An 18,059-nucleotide genomic window follows, 5' to 3' on the forward strand; every position below is an offset into this window, starting at 1 on the left:
AACCTAGCTCTGCAAGGGCGTAGAAGGCGGCGCCGCATCGTGCTATCTTGACTAGTACTGGGAATATATAAACAAGTGGAGAATAAGATAAAAGTGTTTGGTAGAAAAAGGAGACACAGTGAATATATTAGTAAACGCTTTTCTTTGATTCTTTCTGGGTCTATAAATGAAAATAGGTGAAATACTTAGTAAAGACAAAAGGAGATTCGCATGAAAAAGGGAGACCTCATAACACATAAAGAAAGGTTAGGGGAAACAAGGGAGGGGGGAAAGAGATTAAAGGTTAAAGTTCCAACAGGGTACCGACTATCATTGCATATGCATTATATGTGTTGACACAAATCCATGTTATGATGATTTTAGTGGATTGTAAAATGTGCATGATCATGGTGTGGTCATGGTAAGTGTGACCAGGAAACATTATAAGGTGGTAAGCCCAATGAATTAAGTTGTTTCTTGTGAATATTTGTGCTGGAAATATTGGTAGTGTGCAGAAGGTGGTTTGCTAGTGTATGTGCCCCCTAAGTAATTTCTAGTATAAAGTACACAACCGCACACCCCCTTATTGCCAAGGTGTCAGAAAAGCATAGAATTTTAGAGATACATATCTATACATATATTGTTACAGAAGCCAACCAAATACAATGGGGACAGAGACACCCCGGCTCATATCTGTAAGAGTTTACCTGGATATGCTGAACGCATTAGAAAGTACCACGATCAGTGGGTCACAGAGTTAAAGGGAGAAGGTCTGCCCCAAATATGGCCCGAAGGAGGATCTTTTGATAAAAATGTTCTAGACATGGTGGCTACATGCATTTTCATGAAATATAAGGGGAAACAGTTCCACAATAGGAGGGAGATATTAGATCTCTGGCGATTGTTTGAAGAGGTGCCTCCCATCAAAAAAATAGAGCCGACTACCAATTTGCCATCTACCACAGACAACCCGTTACTGATACCCAAAAGCGATAAAGAACTGACTGAGGAAGAAAAACAAGTGACACGGTTGTACCCTATACTTAATAAACCGGTGCCCGCAGAAGGCTATAGTGACCCCACATTTGTGCCCCCAACTCAAGCTACAACAACACATGGCCCGACTGCGCCCCGCCATACGAGGGTCATAGACAGCGTGGACAGATATGTACATGCACAGTAGATATAGAGAAGTTAACAGAGGATTTAGATTCAAGGCTCTCATTAGCAAGAGATGAATTATCTAGAATTAGAAATATCTGCGAGCAAAGTGGGACGAACGCTGCCCGACTAGAGCAAACACCAAGGGCACAAAACATTGACAGGACGATTGAGGAGGGGTGGAAGAAGGGGGAAATATTGTTCAGAATACAAGAAGAGCCCACGCGAATAATAGAAATAGACGGGGCAAGTGAGCATGCAGTTGATGAGCTTTTGGTTACAGGTGGAAGAGAGGACTTGTGGTGTGATGTGGAGGACGATGAAGAAGAAGGTAGGAGATTAAGTGTGGCAATGGGAGGAGAGAGTGGGAGAATGGATAGTGCACATCTGGGGAGAACAATGGATGAGGAATGGACTGGGCGACTAAGAAACAGGCTAGCGAGAATGGCCCCGCTAGGAAGGAAGTGAACGAAGGTGATTACAATCAAAGCAACAAAGGGGAAGTTACAACTCCCATTGATACACAGGGGAGGAGGGAGACTAAACTACATACCCTGGGCTCAAATGGATAAGGCCAATCTGTTAAAACTATTACTACCACTGTCCGGAGGGGCAAGTAAGTGGATATATGCATTCGAGAAACACACAGTGAGGGTCCCACTGGTGGTAGGGGATGTAAAAAGCCTACTAGTATCAGCGGTTGGGGACCAAGCAGATAGAGTGTGGATAAAAGCCAGTTTTCCGGGGATACCATTAGATTGTGACCGTCATGATGGTGCTTCCTTTAACACAGTACGAGCACGAGTGTGGGACGCATTAAGAGAAACATTTCCAGACACACCAGACTTGCAGTCGGTTATGCAATGCACAATGAATGAGGGGGAGGATGCTATGGATTACATTTTTCGGGTACAGGAGATGTGGAGAGCGGAAACGGGCACCAGTCAACATCATTATTTTATTTCATAATCAAGAGAGGATTGCCAAAAGAGGTACAAAAAGCACTTGACAAAATTGCAGGAATCGAAGCGAAGGGGTGGCCCGAAATACAGAGTATAATAGTACACCACTGCAAACGAATATAGGAACGAGAAAAGGAAATAGCACAAAAAAGATTGGCAGATGAAGCCAAGTTAGTACAAACGAAACTGGTGAAGGTCGCTGCAGCAGTAGCGGCGCTCCCACATAGTAGGGAGGGAGACGAGGAGGAGGAGGGGCTGGTAGCAATACATGGGAGGATGGCAGCGAATTGGGTAGGAGCGAGACAAGCACAGTGGAACGGACAGGAGCAGTACGGAGGTCCGCAGTGGCAGGATTGGGCCCCTCGTGGGGGACGAGGTGGGTACAGGGGTCGCAGAGGAGGAGGGCAGGGGTACGGTGGTAATGGAGGATATGGGGGGCAAGGCCACAGAGGTGCACAAGGGAGTTGTTGGAATTGCGGGAGGTGGGGGCACTTCTCACGGTAATGTAGAAACAGACCAAACAACGGTTTTCAGGATGTGGAGCAATACGGTAACCCCCACCCAGGGAGTCCATATGGCCTCCCAATGCGAAGACAACAGAGGCCAGAGGAGCAAGGGTATGTAGAAGAAAGACACGTTCAACACAGCAGAAAACAGGGTCACCCACAGAACGACGAACCCATGCACTACACACCAGGAAACCCCTTCGCCACAGTTTCGAACGGGGCACCTGCTCCAGCCCCCTATAGCGGTGTGGCGGTTGTGTCGGGCAATGTTTTTAGTCAGGGGGAAGCAATGAGGCAGCCAGCATAGGACATCCCACAGGGAACACTTGCGTGTCCCGTCCTATCTACCACCTACAATGCAGCGGAGGAACCATTAGTGGGGGCGCAGATAGGAGACAAGCAGTTCATATTTATGGTGGATTCGGGAGCCGAAAAGTCATGCATATGTGAGGGTCGGTTTCCGCTTTCTAACCATAGGTTGGAGATGCAGGGGTTCTCTGGGGCTGTCATCGAAGTTCCTTACACAGAACAGTTGGATGTGACCGTGTTGGGTAAGACAGTGAGGACACCCCTACTGTATTACGAACATTCCCCAATAAACTTGCTCGGAAGGGACCTTCTCAGCAAGCTCAATATGAATATATCCTTCACAGAAAGAGGGATAGTTTGCTCAACCCCAGGAATATGCCCGCTGTGTGTAATGCTAGTGGTACATGCGCGAGCAACAGCACCAGAGATACGTGGCATGCAGGTAGATGAAAGTGTGTTCATTGAAGGGTTGAAAACTCTAGCACGAGTAGTACCTGAGCTAAAAAGGTTAGAATGGAGGGTACCAGCAGAATTCATCTTCCGCCCAATAGTACGCACAGACATTACAACGGGGTCAGTGATATCTCTGGATTTGCACGCAGTACAGATATCAGCCAAAAGAATTGCAGTAATTGGTATGGACATAGACGGATGTCAATGGCGCACTCTGTTGTGCATCAATGCAGACATTGCCTTACGTGACCTATCAGATGAGGATCTCTTCTCAGACTCAGAAAGTGACGGAGAAATAATAATGGAAATAGCAATACCATGTGATATCTTGATACAAACGAGAAAAGTGCCTGTACAGTTAATGGCTGTGGTGGGAGCACCACCTTCGTTCTTTGATGATGACATGAAATTAGTGCCAAGCAACCTGTGGACTACAGGTCCCCATGATGTAGGGTTGTTGCACGGAATTACCCCAGTCACGATAAAACTAAAACCAGGAGCAATCCTGCCCCGAGTCAACAGTACCCATTGTCCCGTGAAGCTGAGGAAGGGATAAAAGAAACGATAAGTGCCTTATTGGCCCAGGGAATAATAGTACCCTCAAATTCCCCATGTAATACTTGCATTTACCCGATCAAAAAAGCAAAGGGAGGGGCATGGAGGATGATCCAGGACCTACGCCCACTAAAGGACGTCATACAAAAAGAGTTTCCCCTATTCCCGAACCATGCATCAATACTTTGCAGTATCCCAAAGAACGCATCATATTTCACAGTAGTGGATTTGAAAAATGCATTTTTCTCCATTCCCCTGGCAGAAGAGAGCAGATACTTGACAGCATTTACACTAGGGGGGAAAAGATATGAGCCTTGCAGGTTACCACAGGGTTACTGTGAGAGCCCCAGTATATTCAATCGTATCCTCCATGAAGACTTGGGAAATTTGACAGCTGAGAGTACAATCATTCAGTACGTGGATGACTTGCTCATATGGGCACAGAATGAGGAAGAGTGCAGGAAGGACTCAGTTACACTCCTAACACTGTTAGCCCACAAGGGGTACAAAATGGATAAAGGGAAACTGCAATACTGCCAACAAGAAGTATTATACCTGGGCAAGCTGATATCAAAGGATGGCAAAAAGATAATACCTGACAGAGTAGAAGCAATCACAGCAGTAAAAGAGCCAAAAACGGTAAAATAAATGCAGACGTTTTTAGGAATGTGCAACTATTGCAGAGCATGGATACTAGACTACGCAGAATACACAAGACCTTTACTACAAGCACTCAAAGAGGCCCAGCGGGAGAATAAAGAAATAAAATGGTCAAAAGAGATGAGTGACTCATTTGCGTCACTCAAACAACTAATTTCAAGTGCTCCAGTGCTCGCCAACCCAGACTATGAGCGCAAATTTTACCTGTTTTCTCACTGCAAGGGAACACTAATGACAGCTGTTCTGACACAAAAGACATCCATGGGACACAAGCCATTGGCTTACTACAGTGGCACACTAGACGCAGTTATGCAAGGATACTTTGTGTGCGAACAGTCTCTCGCTGCCGCCGCGTTCGCCATTGAGAAAAGCGCCACCCTAGTAATGGGATGCTCGTTACATTATATGTGGAAAACTCCCTTTTCGCGAAACTGGAAAGATCAAAAAGTACACTAACAACACAGCGAGCAACAGCGTACGAGATAATGTTATCCAGCGCTAACATTCACATAGTGAGGTGTAGAACAGTAAATCCAGCGACATTCATCACAGAGCCATGTACAGTAGAAGACATGCAAAAACACGATTGTGCAAAATACACAGGAGAAGAGGGTGAGGGCACGGTGGTAAGTGAAAATGCCCTAACAGAAGGAGTGGTATACTTTGTAGTTGGATCAGCATCAATTGACATGGATACAGGTGAAAAACATGTAGGAATGGCGGTGGTGAGACTAGAGGAAGGTGAGTACGAAGTGCTAGTACAATATCGCCTACCATCACACTTTTCCGCACAAGCAGCAGAACTTGTTGCCCTAATTGAAGCCTTACATGCAGCCAAGGGATGCACAGTCACAATATATACAGACTCAGCATACATGACTAGAACGGTACACGGTGGTCTGGCCCGGTGGGGACGGAGAGCTTTTCGCAGGGCAGATGGAACCCCAGTACAGCATGCCGAGTTGCTACAGGAATTAATTGAGGCACTTGAAGAACCTACAATGGTGGCAATCGTCAAGTGCCAAGCACATACGTCCAATACAGATATTGTATCTTTGGGAAACGCGGCAGCGTACGCTGCCGCCAAGGAGGCGTCATATTTCCAAAAGGAAATTGCAGGTGAGTACATGTTGCAGCAACAAGCGAGTGAGGAATTACCAGAAGGGTACAATGCCATGCCCATATCACAAATACTAGAGTTACAGGAAGAAGCAAGCAATGAAGAAAATGCATTGTGGGAAAAAAGGGGTTGCAGCCAGTCGGCAACAGATTTACTATGGCGCCAAAATAACACAGGTAAAGTGGTGATTCCCATTAAACTGATGGAGGTAGCGTTCCAGCAATTGCACTTTCCAGCACACAATGCCAAACAACACATAGCAGCAGAGATACAGGAAGATTGGTTCATGCCAGGGCTCCAGGAACATATATCAAGGTTAGCAATGGAGTGCACAACGTGTCAAATATACAATTCTGGGATGACATTACGGACTCTCAGTGGGACAATTCCAAAACCAACAGGGCGCTTCCGGGAACTACATATTGACTAAGCAGACATGGGGGAGAGGTGTAATGGGGCACGCTACTTGATAGTAGTTGTATGTCCATTTTCAAGATGGGTTGAGGCTGGTCCATGTGCACGTCCTGATGCTAAGTGCGCAGCAAAGTTCCTAGTGAGGGAAGTATTCCCGCGCTGGGGAATTTGCGACATGATTCGCTCAGACAATGGCACTCATTTTGTGAATGAACTGTTCAAGGAAGTTACTGCATTATTGGGGATCAAACACAAGATTTGCTCGATTTATCACCCTCAAAGCAATGACGTTGTGGAGAAGATCAACGGCCTATTAAAAGGAAGATTGTCCAAACTATGCTTCTCACTCAAAAAGAACTGGGTGTATTGTTTACCCATAGCACTATTCGAGCTGAGAAATCAGCCAAGTAAGGACCACCACTTGTCCCCTCACGAGATTGTGATGGGGAGAAGAATGCACGCAGCACATTCTCCGCTGCGTAGACACTCAGATGCACATAGAAGCGCCACAATATTAGGAGATGAGTTTACTGATTATCTGAAAAAACTGACTAGAGCAGCGCGTGCAATCTCAAGACAATTGTCACTGCCATTTAGAAGAGAAGAGGGAAACCAAACTATGTCATTTGTGGACCAGAGCCCCCAAGGACAACTAATGCCAGGGGATTTTATTCATGTTACAAGCTTTGTGCGCAGATGGAGTGCCCCAAGATTCCATGGCCCATACGAGGTAGTTTTTTGTACTCCCACAGCAGTCAAAGTTAAAGGGCTGAGGTACTGGATACATTTAACAGACGTACGAAGGGCCTACAATAATGTTGAGGAGGAAGTGGATGAGGAGGCGCAGACAACAGCAAACGATAACAAATGAACGATTAAATGAAAAAAGTGCAGCTAAAAATAAGTGTATCAGGTATATTAATATACTAACAAAGAAATTGATTTACAGGTACGAGAAAGAAATAAATGAATAACATTAAGGGATGAAATGAAAAATGGAAAAAGTGATTAAAAATGAATGAGAATATGCATCGTTCTCTCTCGTTCTCCCTACAACCATCCCCTCTCTCTCCCTCTATCTTACATTATAATTGTATGGTGGCTACTGTACAAAATGAAAATGTTTACATGTATATACTTAATGCACTTTTATGTTTAAAATAGGAACAACCATGGCAACAAACGGGCAGCCTGCAACGGAGAGCAATAGAATAACGAGATATAGAAATGCTATAGTAGAAAGTTGTAGATATTCGTATGAATGTGGATTGTCTGTGTGTATCGTATTATTTTTTGTGATACTGTTTGGTATAAGCACATATTGGTTTATAGCATTCATCTCTGTCGAGATGAATGAGGGGGAGGGGGAAACAGAAGTAATATTGCAAAGGAAAATATAACAACTGAAAATGCAAAAGAAGGTGATTTTTTGGTATGGAACGGATACCAGCTTGTGTGGGGGTATAACACGAAACCGCCCAAAACAACCAACCATTCCAAGAAAAGCAGTGCTGGAATAAATGCTAGCATAAGTCCCCTGCCAAATGTCTCTACCTACAATGCCCTCAGTCTAAATGACCGCAACCCTTCTGTCATATCGTGGCTTTATAATTAACCCAGTACCCCGCCCACACAAGTACCACCCCTACAGCAGACAGTACCTTACATCATAGAAAAACTGAAGAGAACAAAACGATGGCAGAAAAGTTTGCATCTCTGTATGATGAATGGACAGAAGGGGATGCAGGAAAAGCGGGGTATAGAGCACACATCGCCCATGAAGCTGCGAGATATCTTAGAAGGAATAGGAGGAAAAGGGAGGTGGGAAGTAGGAAGTATGACGAGTATTATGGTCTGGGTTTAGATAAGATGGAAGACCCAAGGCACCCTCACCAGACTAATAAATGGTATGCAGACATGAGCGCAACTGCTAAACAAACAACACATGAAAGCTGCTATGTCTGCTCTCTTATCCCCCATGCCTCAGGAACACCCAAGGTGTTGCTACCAAAAGAATTGCCTCTGATAAATGCCCAATGTCTCCTTCATCTTATGCTGTGCAGAATTAAGAACACCTTTCAGGCACACGAAATATCTTTTAGCATGCTGCAGAACGAGAAAACATGCTACCCGAAAGTGGAAGGAGTAATTTGCCTGAAAGAACCATTTTTTGTAATAAAAGGGACATTGTTCACAGACAACCGATGGAAAGACGAAGAAGTTACATGTAAAGCAAAGGCACTGTGGGGAGTGTCACCTGAAAAAATGCAGTGGATCGAAAGAACATGTACACCCATCTGGAAAGAGCACATCACAAAGTTAACGTGGGTGACTGACATTGAAAAACCGTTCAAACTGCAGAAAGAAATAACATATGAACTATGCTTCCAGGGGGAAGGAAAGACCGCAATGGGGATAAACAAAGATTGCAACAGGACTCTCACCATCCCAGACATGAGGAAGGGGACAGCAGCACTCATGGACACCTACTGGGTGTGTGGCCGCCAGGCATACTTGCATCTACCGCAATCATGGAGCGGCAGTTGCTCACTGGCCACACTACATTCAGCGCTAATGGTGATACCAGAGAGCCACATCAGCGGGGGCAGAAAGGGACAAGAATCCCCCCTGAAAATAAGGCCCAACCGACAGAAGAACCGCAGATGTATGTTTTGTCCTCTGGCAACAAGGCGGAAATGCTGTCCCGAAACAGACGATCATCTAACTACATATCCAAGGCATCCTCAGAGCTATTGGCACAGATCCCAGACAGATATCAATTGTTTAGCTCTGCAGAGACCTTCTTCGTATCACTCATTCCAAGCATCCAGCCACGGGAAAATGCTAAGTGGCTCCAAATAACACGCTGGGAGCTGATCTCTGATACAGAGGAAGGTTTCAACGTGATCAAGGTAGAATTGAGAGCCCTGCGGCTAATGACAATGCAAAATAGGTATGTCCTGGATCTATTAACAGCAATGGACGGAGGTGTTTGCCGAAAAATTGGAAGTGCATGCTGCACTTTCGTACCTTCTGAAGACGCTGATAATGGTACAGCAGTGCACAACCTAGGAGAAAGAATGAAAACGGAAGGCGGGACAGAAGCAAGCACATGGTTTGATAACCTCTTCTCCTGGGTCCCATCATGGCTGGGATTGACTGATAAACTACTAATGCCAACAGTAGTGTTTTTACTTCTAATTTTTTGTGTGTGCCAGATGGGCCTTCGATGCTGTGCAGGCGCAGTACCAAATGGTACATTGATGATGGTGACAATGGGCAATGCTCGAGGCACAACAGTGCAAGCTATGCAGGAAGCTCAAGTGCAAACAGGTGAAGAGCCGGGGCCAAAATACCAGATAGTGCTGGTATACCGCAATGGGGATATAGTAGATAGATTAAGGCACACAACAATTAGAGAGCCCCGGGAACTGGAATGGTGTGAAGAGGTGTGGGTAGACTTGGAGGGAACTAGGGATTGTATATATCTAACTTGTACCCCAGATGAATATGCTAGAAGGGGGAAAGCCTGAGGGGGGTGTGCAGGGCTTGGATGCCAATAAAGGGCCCCCCGGCGTGGGATGAGGCTGTGGCTGATGAAAAAGAATGTGAGCGGTTGGGGGAGTTACGGTATTCGTTACTTAAGTAACGAAAGGGGGGAAATGTATGGGAGGACAGGTCAAAGAGACCCCCTCCCCTGCAGTCCCCTCCTTGTGATGTCCATGACTCATCAGGGGCCTCCCTGCCACCAGGGCCCAGGTGGTGGGTGGACCACTGGCGGACACATCGACTGAACATACTGTATTAGGCTAGGCCCAGGAAACCATTTTGAAAACCAGAACGCCATTTTAAGACATGACTCCTTGTGCGCTGCAGCACGGCCCCCACCTTTAGAGAGTCCTTGTCTACCCTGTTGCCTCCGCTCCCTGGCAGATCTGCTGAAAGCCCGTTCCCAAGACTAGTCGGTCATGAGCTAGTGTTAGAGCAAACACTGTATCTTTCACCTTCTGCAGTGCATCATTATCCTCAGCGTGACCCAGGCAGCGGGGCTGGCTTGGAAAATAACTGTAAACCGCCCTCGATGAAACAAAAGCCTAATCCCACACCAGGAAACTGCTCAATACATATATACATATATGCATATATTGCATTACAATGGTATCCCTTGTGTACGACTTCCGTGTCAAAAATCTACAAACCCTGTACAAACCGAAGAATGTGTCATTGTGCGACCACATGGTCACAATACCCAAACCCCCTCAGTATGCACAATACACTCAGGGTCCCTGGCCTCCTACTATGTGCCTATCTAGGGGTAATGTAAAGTGAATGATACCAAGTCCTTATGTCATGACTACCGTGATGCTGCTAGAGTGCAAAGGAACACAAGTGCGACAGTATTGTGAGCTCATGTAAATAAGATACATAGAATGCCATCAAGTGCAAATGTACAGGTTTAATGTGTATTACTGCTGTCAACCATGTTGGTCTGTTGCTCCTGCGTGCTCCACCAACCCTAATGCTACCTCGCGTATCATGTTTACAGTGTGATGCTAAAACTGCTAATATTGCAAATACTTACCCTATAGTGACTAATGGAGTTGTAGATATAGTTAACGAATTCTGAAATGAATATATACTGCTGTAAATGCTATAGATGTGTGAGCCCTTAGCCATTTAATATTATATGAATCCCTTTGTTTTACAGTTTGCAGCTTGCTAGAAGACTATCATTGTGAGCATATCCCAGGCCACCTCTCCTCCCTTCCCATTGAAGCCTGCCAGAGAAAGCAAAGGCCCAAGCGACACCACCTCACCTCCCCCAATTCGGCTGGAGCGGTTTCAGGCATTCATGATTCCCCCGCAGCTCACATGGCCACGAACAGCCACCTGAATTATTTACAGCCCAGCAGAAAAATCTGGCCATAACCAGAGGCCAGAGGTGCCCCCTCATAGGTCCCACGACCCATCAGCTCACCCCAGATTAATGACGCTTGTAAAAGAAGACACCTAATATTGCACCAACATTGTGTAAAAGCATCCGTCATGACTTCCAACGAGACCCAAAGCCTGGACAGCTTGCCCCATGCCCTGAGACCCGACCCCGTGGCCTCTGATACCTAGTCAACAGGATAACAGCAACCCTGTATTGATGTATCGCCAAAGTACCCCACCTAATGTGCATTCCTCCTGTGTTGTATTAACCTGTAGAATAACCCATTGTAGGATTTACAGGACAACTGATATTGCAGCATTGAATGAATGGGGTGTGCCTGGCCCTTAGGGCAGAAAGCCAAGAAAGACGTCCATCAATGACACTGACCACGCCTGACCAAACAGCGCCTCCCGGATGAGCCCAGCTGACCTGCCCACCCCACGTTGGCACCCGACGGTGTCCACCAACCACGGAGAGATGCATCACGGCTGCACATATAGTTAGTCGTCGCCACCCAATCCCCATGTACATGTGCCCCCTATAGTGTGTAGGTGCCTATGACACTTTTTGTAAATAAAAACGCCTGTCTTTGCTATTGTCAGACAGAGCGCTCTCGGAGTTTGCAGAGTTCTTTGCATGTCCTATTTTGACTTAGATAAAGCTTCCCTTAAGCTCACCCGCACTTGGTGTTAGCCTTATTCCCATTCGTGGGTGAGTCCATTCTTGCCTCTCATTGCGGGGAGGGTCGTGCTATCTGGGGACACTCGCCTTCACAACCCACGCACTTGTGGACTGTTCTCTGTATCCCTACAGTCCCACTACCAGCACTTGACACCTGATGTCTGCACTTGCCACCAGCTGGCCGTACTTTTACTTTGTTATTTATTCTATTATCCCATGCACTGCACTGTCCCCTCCCCCTTGCCCTTCCCATGCGTGATCTGAATGACACTTGGCCTAGTAGGATCATTGTCTGCCTTCCCTGTGTTCCCCCTCCCTTGCCTCGTTGCGCCTTGTAACACTTGTGTATAGGCACGTTTATAAATGCCATATCATATCATAACATAGAACACTTGCCGTCATCTCCCTCGTCATGTCAGGAATAGACTACGCCAACAGAATCTCGGAATGCTGGTACACCTCAACAAAAAACTACAAGGAATTCAGAATGCAGCTGCAAGACTACTCCTCAGACTCAACAAGAGTGAACAATCCACACCAGTACTCATGACCGTTCATTGGCTGCCAGTAAAAAAAAGAAATCTTCACAACATTCTTCATAACCCTCAGAGCAACCCACGGAAAAGGAGCAAAATTCATACAAGAAATACATCTCCATTTACAAACCATATCGAACACTAAGATTGAGAAAAAACATCCGCCTTGAGCCAAAACAGTACTCAAGATGAAATTTGGTGGATCCGCATTCTAAAGCATCTCGGCAAAACTTTGGAACTAACACCAAAGGAAATTTGAACAACAGAAGAACACCTATAATTCAGAAGGCTACTAAAAACATGGCTCTTTAACTCAATGAACTAAACTCTGTAGAAGAAAAACAGCCATCACAACACTACGCAAGAGAAATACCCAAAACAACCCAAACATAATGAAGCCGAAACTTGGACACCCAACGGAATTAAGCATCTCAACGCGGACCAGCATAAAAGAACCGGTCCCCTGCCAAACCAACTATTGCATTTCACCAGTAAAGAATTGTTTTTTTACTTGCTAGCCTGACAGTCTCTCGCCTCTCACTTGTGCCCAGCCACAATATCGCTCACACCGCTACACTTATGAACAATTTGATGGAAATTTCACTTAACCAGTTGCAAATGCTTTATGATGGATCCCGCAGCTTGCATAAGTTAATAGATCTGCCAGAATTCAACCTAATGACTGTTCCTTGCATGCCGCACTGCCACAGCAATGCCACTGTCTAACACTGGTCGGATCTGGTCTGGAGTGGCATGTGTTCCTGAACTACTGAATCGGCTATACTAGGATTTCAAGCCTGGGGCAATAGGTTGCATGCAGATGCCAGGGACAATGCGTGTTTAGTGCAGCAAATACATTAGGTGAAAACCTCACATTTTGAGCATTAAAGGGGCTGTCCTGCTGGTTTACGGGTCCAGTGCGAGTTCACGAATGGTGTATCAAATGTCATTCGAATTTCGTATAGGCCTCTGTCTCTGGACCTGTCTCTGCACCTGCTGCAACTCCAATCTGGGAGTCCAAACCTTTGATTTACCGGTGAAGGCCTAGAAGAGATCATTCTGACCCGAATAAAAGAAAGGCAAGTGTGTTAAGCCGTTTGATGGGTTGATTGTTCCAGAAGTGTCCAAACCTTTATAGAAGGCTTAAGTGAGACATCTTGTTCTTGTGAGTAAGGGTCATTTCCAGACAGTGGGCCTCATTCTGAGTTGGGCGGTAAGGGTTAACGGTCACCGGTAAGGAACCCGGTGCCAGTAAACCCTTACCGCCCAATTCCGAGTTCCCTTACCGGGCCCCGCAAAGGACGTGTGGTCTGACCACACGTCCTTTGCGGGTCCCGCTAAGGGACCAAGGCACTAATAAAGGGCATGCTATTTGCGGGCCCGTAATTAGCGCCTTCCCCATTCCCATTGAGCCCTATGGAAGCTCAATGGGAATGGGGAATGGTTGGTTGAATGGGGACTTACCGGGTCCGCACAGGTCGGAATGTCCTGGTGAGTCCCCATTCATCCAGACCGGACCCGGACCTAGGTTTGGAGTCAGCCATGGCGCTAATAGCGCCATGGCTACCACCAAACTCGAATGAGGCCCAAAGAGTTACTTTTCTTCCCAGTGTCCCCATCCAATTTACAGAACATTTCTGCCAAGGACCTTGCTTGTTGACTGTGAATTTCTTTGTAACAGACACAGCCCATTCATTCATGCTTCAGAAGTGAAATGAGAGTCACTTTGTGTGGATTAAGACTTTGATGATATACCTGAAGTATGTGTGCCATTAATGAGGCGTCAGATGCATGCAAACAGAGGTCAAAGTGGGCGGGAACTGAACCCTAAGGGAAAGGGCACAGACCATCATCATCACTTACTCTACTAATATAACTTCCAATCATTCTTCATGCCTACCCTCAAACACCAAAAAAGAACTCAACAGAAACCTGAAAGCACCACAAACCGCACATATTCTGCAGTGCAAAATCCACTACCGCAAACGTACTACAGAAAAACAAACCACGAACATGCAAACCATCCATGCACACGCATCAATAAAACACGGCTTGACTGCTACTGAGCTACCGACCAAAATACATCCAGCACAAAGTGGTCCTCATTCAGACCCTGCTGTTCCGGAAAGAAGGGTGCAGGTAAGCTTACCGGCACTGTTGTTCCCGGACCGGCATAATACAGGTCTGCCTGCCGGAGCCGCCGTACCCGACAGGTCTGACTCTGCCAGGCACAGCGGCCATGGTAGGCAGACCTGTCTCGGAAGCACTGGCACCATTAACAACGGTGCCGATGCTTCCGTGCACCCCTTCCGTTAGAGTCCCATCGGACTCTCTGGGAATGGGGAACAACATTTTACAAGTGCCTGACTTCCCGGGCCAGGGTTGTAATCTACTGGTGGCACCGGGAAGTCAGGCGCCGGTAAATATTTACAGGTCTGGCGGCAACCTGCCGGCAGCACTGACACGGTTACCGCTGGACCTGTAATGAGGCCAAGTGACTGTTAATTTCGAACCAAAGCTACCAACGCTCTCTTGCTGGATCCCACTAACAAACCCCCGAGCTGTGCTTCCTCTTCAGATTCACCAGAGTGCTTGGAGACCATAAAAATAGCAGTGCTGCGCAATAGAAATAAAAGAAAACATGTTTTTGCTACCTGTCTTCAGTATCATAATGCCTTTTTGCCCTGTTTTTATTTGCCTCCCTGGACTAGAGATGTGGGGTCTCTTCCTGGGGTACACTTTCTTATTCCAATATTACGTACCCATGCCATTTTTCTGCAGGACTGGCCTGCGTCCTCCTTCCCTTTTCAGGCACCTGGGCCCTGAAGAGGAAACATTCTATATCCTCTGATATTTGTGGATCACGACTGCTGTGATCCCGATTGAACCAAGATATGGCTCGTGTGGTGGTTTATGGGGTATTCACCGGGCTGTATTCCTTTGAAAGGGGAGCAGAGGGTTACCATTAGAAAGGGGGGCATATTCATTTTCTAATGATAGTTTTTGTTGATCAATGTATTGAAAGAGGAAATTAACCATTGTTTGGGAACCCGGTCACCTATAGAAAGAGAATATTTCTGTGTCACCTGGGGTTTTGGGGAGCATAGCACTGGGGCTTCATGATTCCCCCTACCCTTTATAATTGCACCAGCTAGATTCAAGAAAGCAGAATGCTTTTATGGAAGAGGAGAGTTTTACTCTTTAATACAAGCCATCGCTTAATTTGAAGAAGAGCTGAGGAGTGGAGCAATTGCATTATAGTATTCTGCTCAGTTCCACAGAGCTTTTGGTTTTCTAAGTGGCCATGTCACCAAGGATATCATGGCTGTATGAGTACATGAGGAAGTATGTGAATCCGTGCTAATTTGGCTCTGGGCAGGACAGAGGAGTAACTTTGTGTTGGTGTCATTTTTTCAGAATGTTTCATTACTTACTTGGTCCTCTACATTACACCTAGCATGGTTCAGTGTCATCCCAGTCGTACTTTGGAGAAGATCATCACTCCCCCGACAGCCGCTCCCCCATCCCCACATGTTCTCTTTAAGAAGGTGCTCCATTGCATTCCTTCAAAGGGCTTGCCCTCCCTATCACATTCTGTAGCTCAGAAGCTACAGAATGTGTGTCTTTGGGGGACACATTCTGTCCCCCCAAGACAAAGAACTCACTCTATCTTGTGGGTGGGAGTTGCAGGACTGGGACAAGGAGGAATCAGATTAGTTGTGAAGGAGTTTGCCAGTTAATTATTTTAACCCAAATGCAGTTTATTCTTCCCAGTTGCGCGTTATAATTCATGCATTTTCCTCTTTCTTGATCATCCCTGTCCTAAAGTGGTGAGGCTACATTGAAGCCACGCCTGCATGCACAAGCAGCCTTCCCTCCACCAGCCTAAACAAAGTAAAGAAAATACTACTCTCAAATAAATGCACACCAAGAATGTATCAGACGAATGGGTTTAAATCAATCTGAAGGAGACTATTTCAGTTGTGCACAGTCAAGATAGGTCACTTCCCAGTAATATCCTATTCGATGCTCTAACCCATTTTGCAGCATTGCGTATGTTCTGTAGACGGGCCTCGGTCGGATTACTGGACACATGATGCCCTGGATGCTGCTACCAGTGGGAAGATCTACCTTGGATTCCATTTCCTTATAAATGCTGTCCTAGACGTCTGGATCACCATCCTTACCCAGAGACTAACACAAGCCACTGATAGTGCAGAGAATTTCTTAATTGGACTGTAGGAGTTATAGAGAGACAAAGTCCTCTTGAACTCAGATACCCTTTTGACATAAACTGGAATACCCTGAACTGGATCTAGGTATACAGTTAAGAAAAATTGGTATTCAGGTAATATCCCCATACATATGGTCGCAATACATAATGTCGCCGGGAAAAGGTTGTGGCAACACTATGGGCCTCATTACGACCCAGTCGCTAATTGGTTAACAGCGCCGTAAAAGGCTGCGGCACCGTTAACCTATTAGCGCCTAATTACGAGGTCCCTTTGCGGGACCTGACATTAACGGCTGGTGTAGACCATCCATTAAAGTAGGGACCGCAAAGGGACCTTGGTGCTAATTACGGTGCCGCAATTTGCGGCACCGTACTTAGCGCCTTCCCCATTCCCATTGAGCCCTATCGGGCAAAAATGGGAATGGGGAAGGGCCATGGAGGAAGGGGGAATTACCGCCCTGCCAACCTTGTAATGGGGTGGTAATTCCCCCTTTCTCCAGGGCGGAGTCGGTAACTTACCGGCATGGACCATGGTGCTAATAGCACCATGGTCTTCCGCCAGGGTCGTAATGAGGCCCAATCTATGGTGACCATATATATGGGGTCCAGGGAAAGAAGGTTTTGGGGACTTTTTTGCCAGGTGACATTTATTTCTAGGGACATTATTACATGGAACCGAATAATCATCATGATTGGTTGGGTCTGGCGGTAATTTGGCTACAATCTTTGCCCGTTTGGAATGGCATTAAAAACTGGGACACACAAGCAGGAACAAGACATAAGACATTATCGAGAAACATTCTCAAATAATGCCGCTCTATGAAAAAGGAGCTCAATTCATGACTCATCCGACTCCAACTACATCATCCTGAAGAAAATCCATGTCCCTGAGAGTATTATATTTTGGCATTCCATTTTTAAAATACACACTGTAGAATCCCACAAAAAAATCCAATAAATGAAAACCAGTGGTAGCAGAGTCAGGTTCATTTCTATACAGCTGTGCAGAAATGGACGGAGAAACTGGTAGAGCAACCTGAACATATAATTTGCAGGCTTTTTATAGGGTTTTACAGAAAACCAGCCTGATACATTTATTCGGTTAAGATGACAATGAGCTTACTAATAGGACACCCTATGGCCTTGAGGGGCATAGCTTATCAGCACCATTCTAGAGCTCCAAATTCTTCTTACCTACCCATGTGACATAATCACCACTGTGGTGGTTCTCACAATCATACGTAATGGTCCCCAGTCGGATTATTATCACCCACGTAGACGGCCTGTTCCAGTTCTCAGGCAAGTGTGCCCCCACCCCCCCCATATGTGACTTGATATGCATCACTGGGCACACATGAACCGCAGGCAGAGAAGAACGTCACAGCTGTGCAGCTTCATGGGCTTGTTCATTTCTGTCCATCAATCATGTTACTTCATGGTTCCTGCCACATCCTATTCCAAGTTATGGCTGCAGTGCTGCTCTCCCATGATACGCGCGCAGCTATTACTCATACGAAAACATGAAATACTGTTGTTTTCAACAACACCAAGGC

The sequence above is a fragment of the Ambystoma mexicanum genome, chromosome 5q (assembly GCF_040938575.1).
Source record: "Ambystoma mexicanum isolate Mex_15411 chromosome 5q, UKY_AmexF1_1, whole genome shotgun sequence".
Classification (NCBI taxonomy): Eukaryota; Metazoa; Chordata; class Amphibia; order Caudata; family Ambystomatidae; genus Ambystoma; species Ambystoma mexicanum.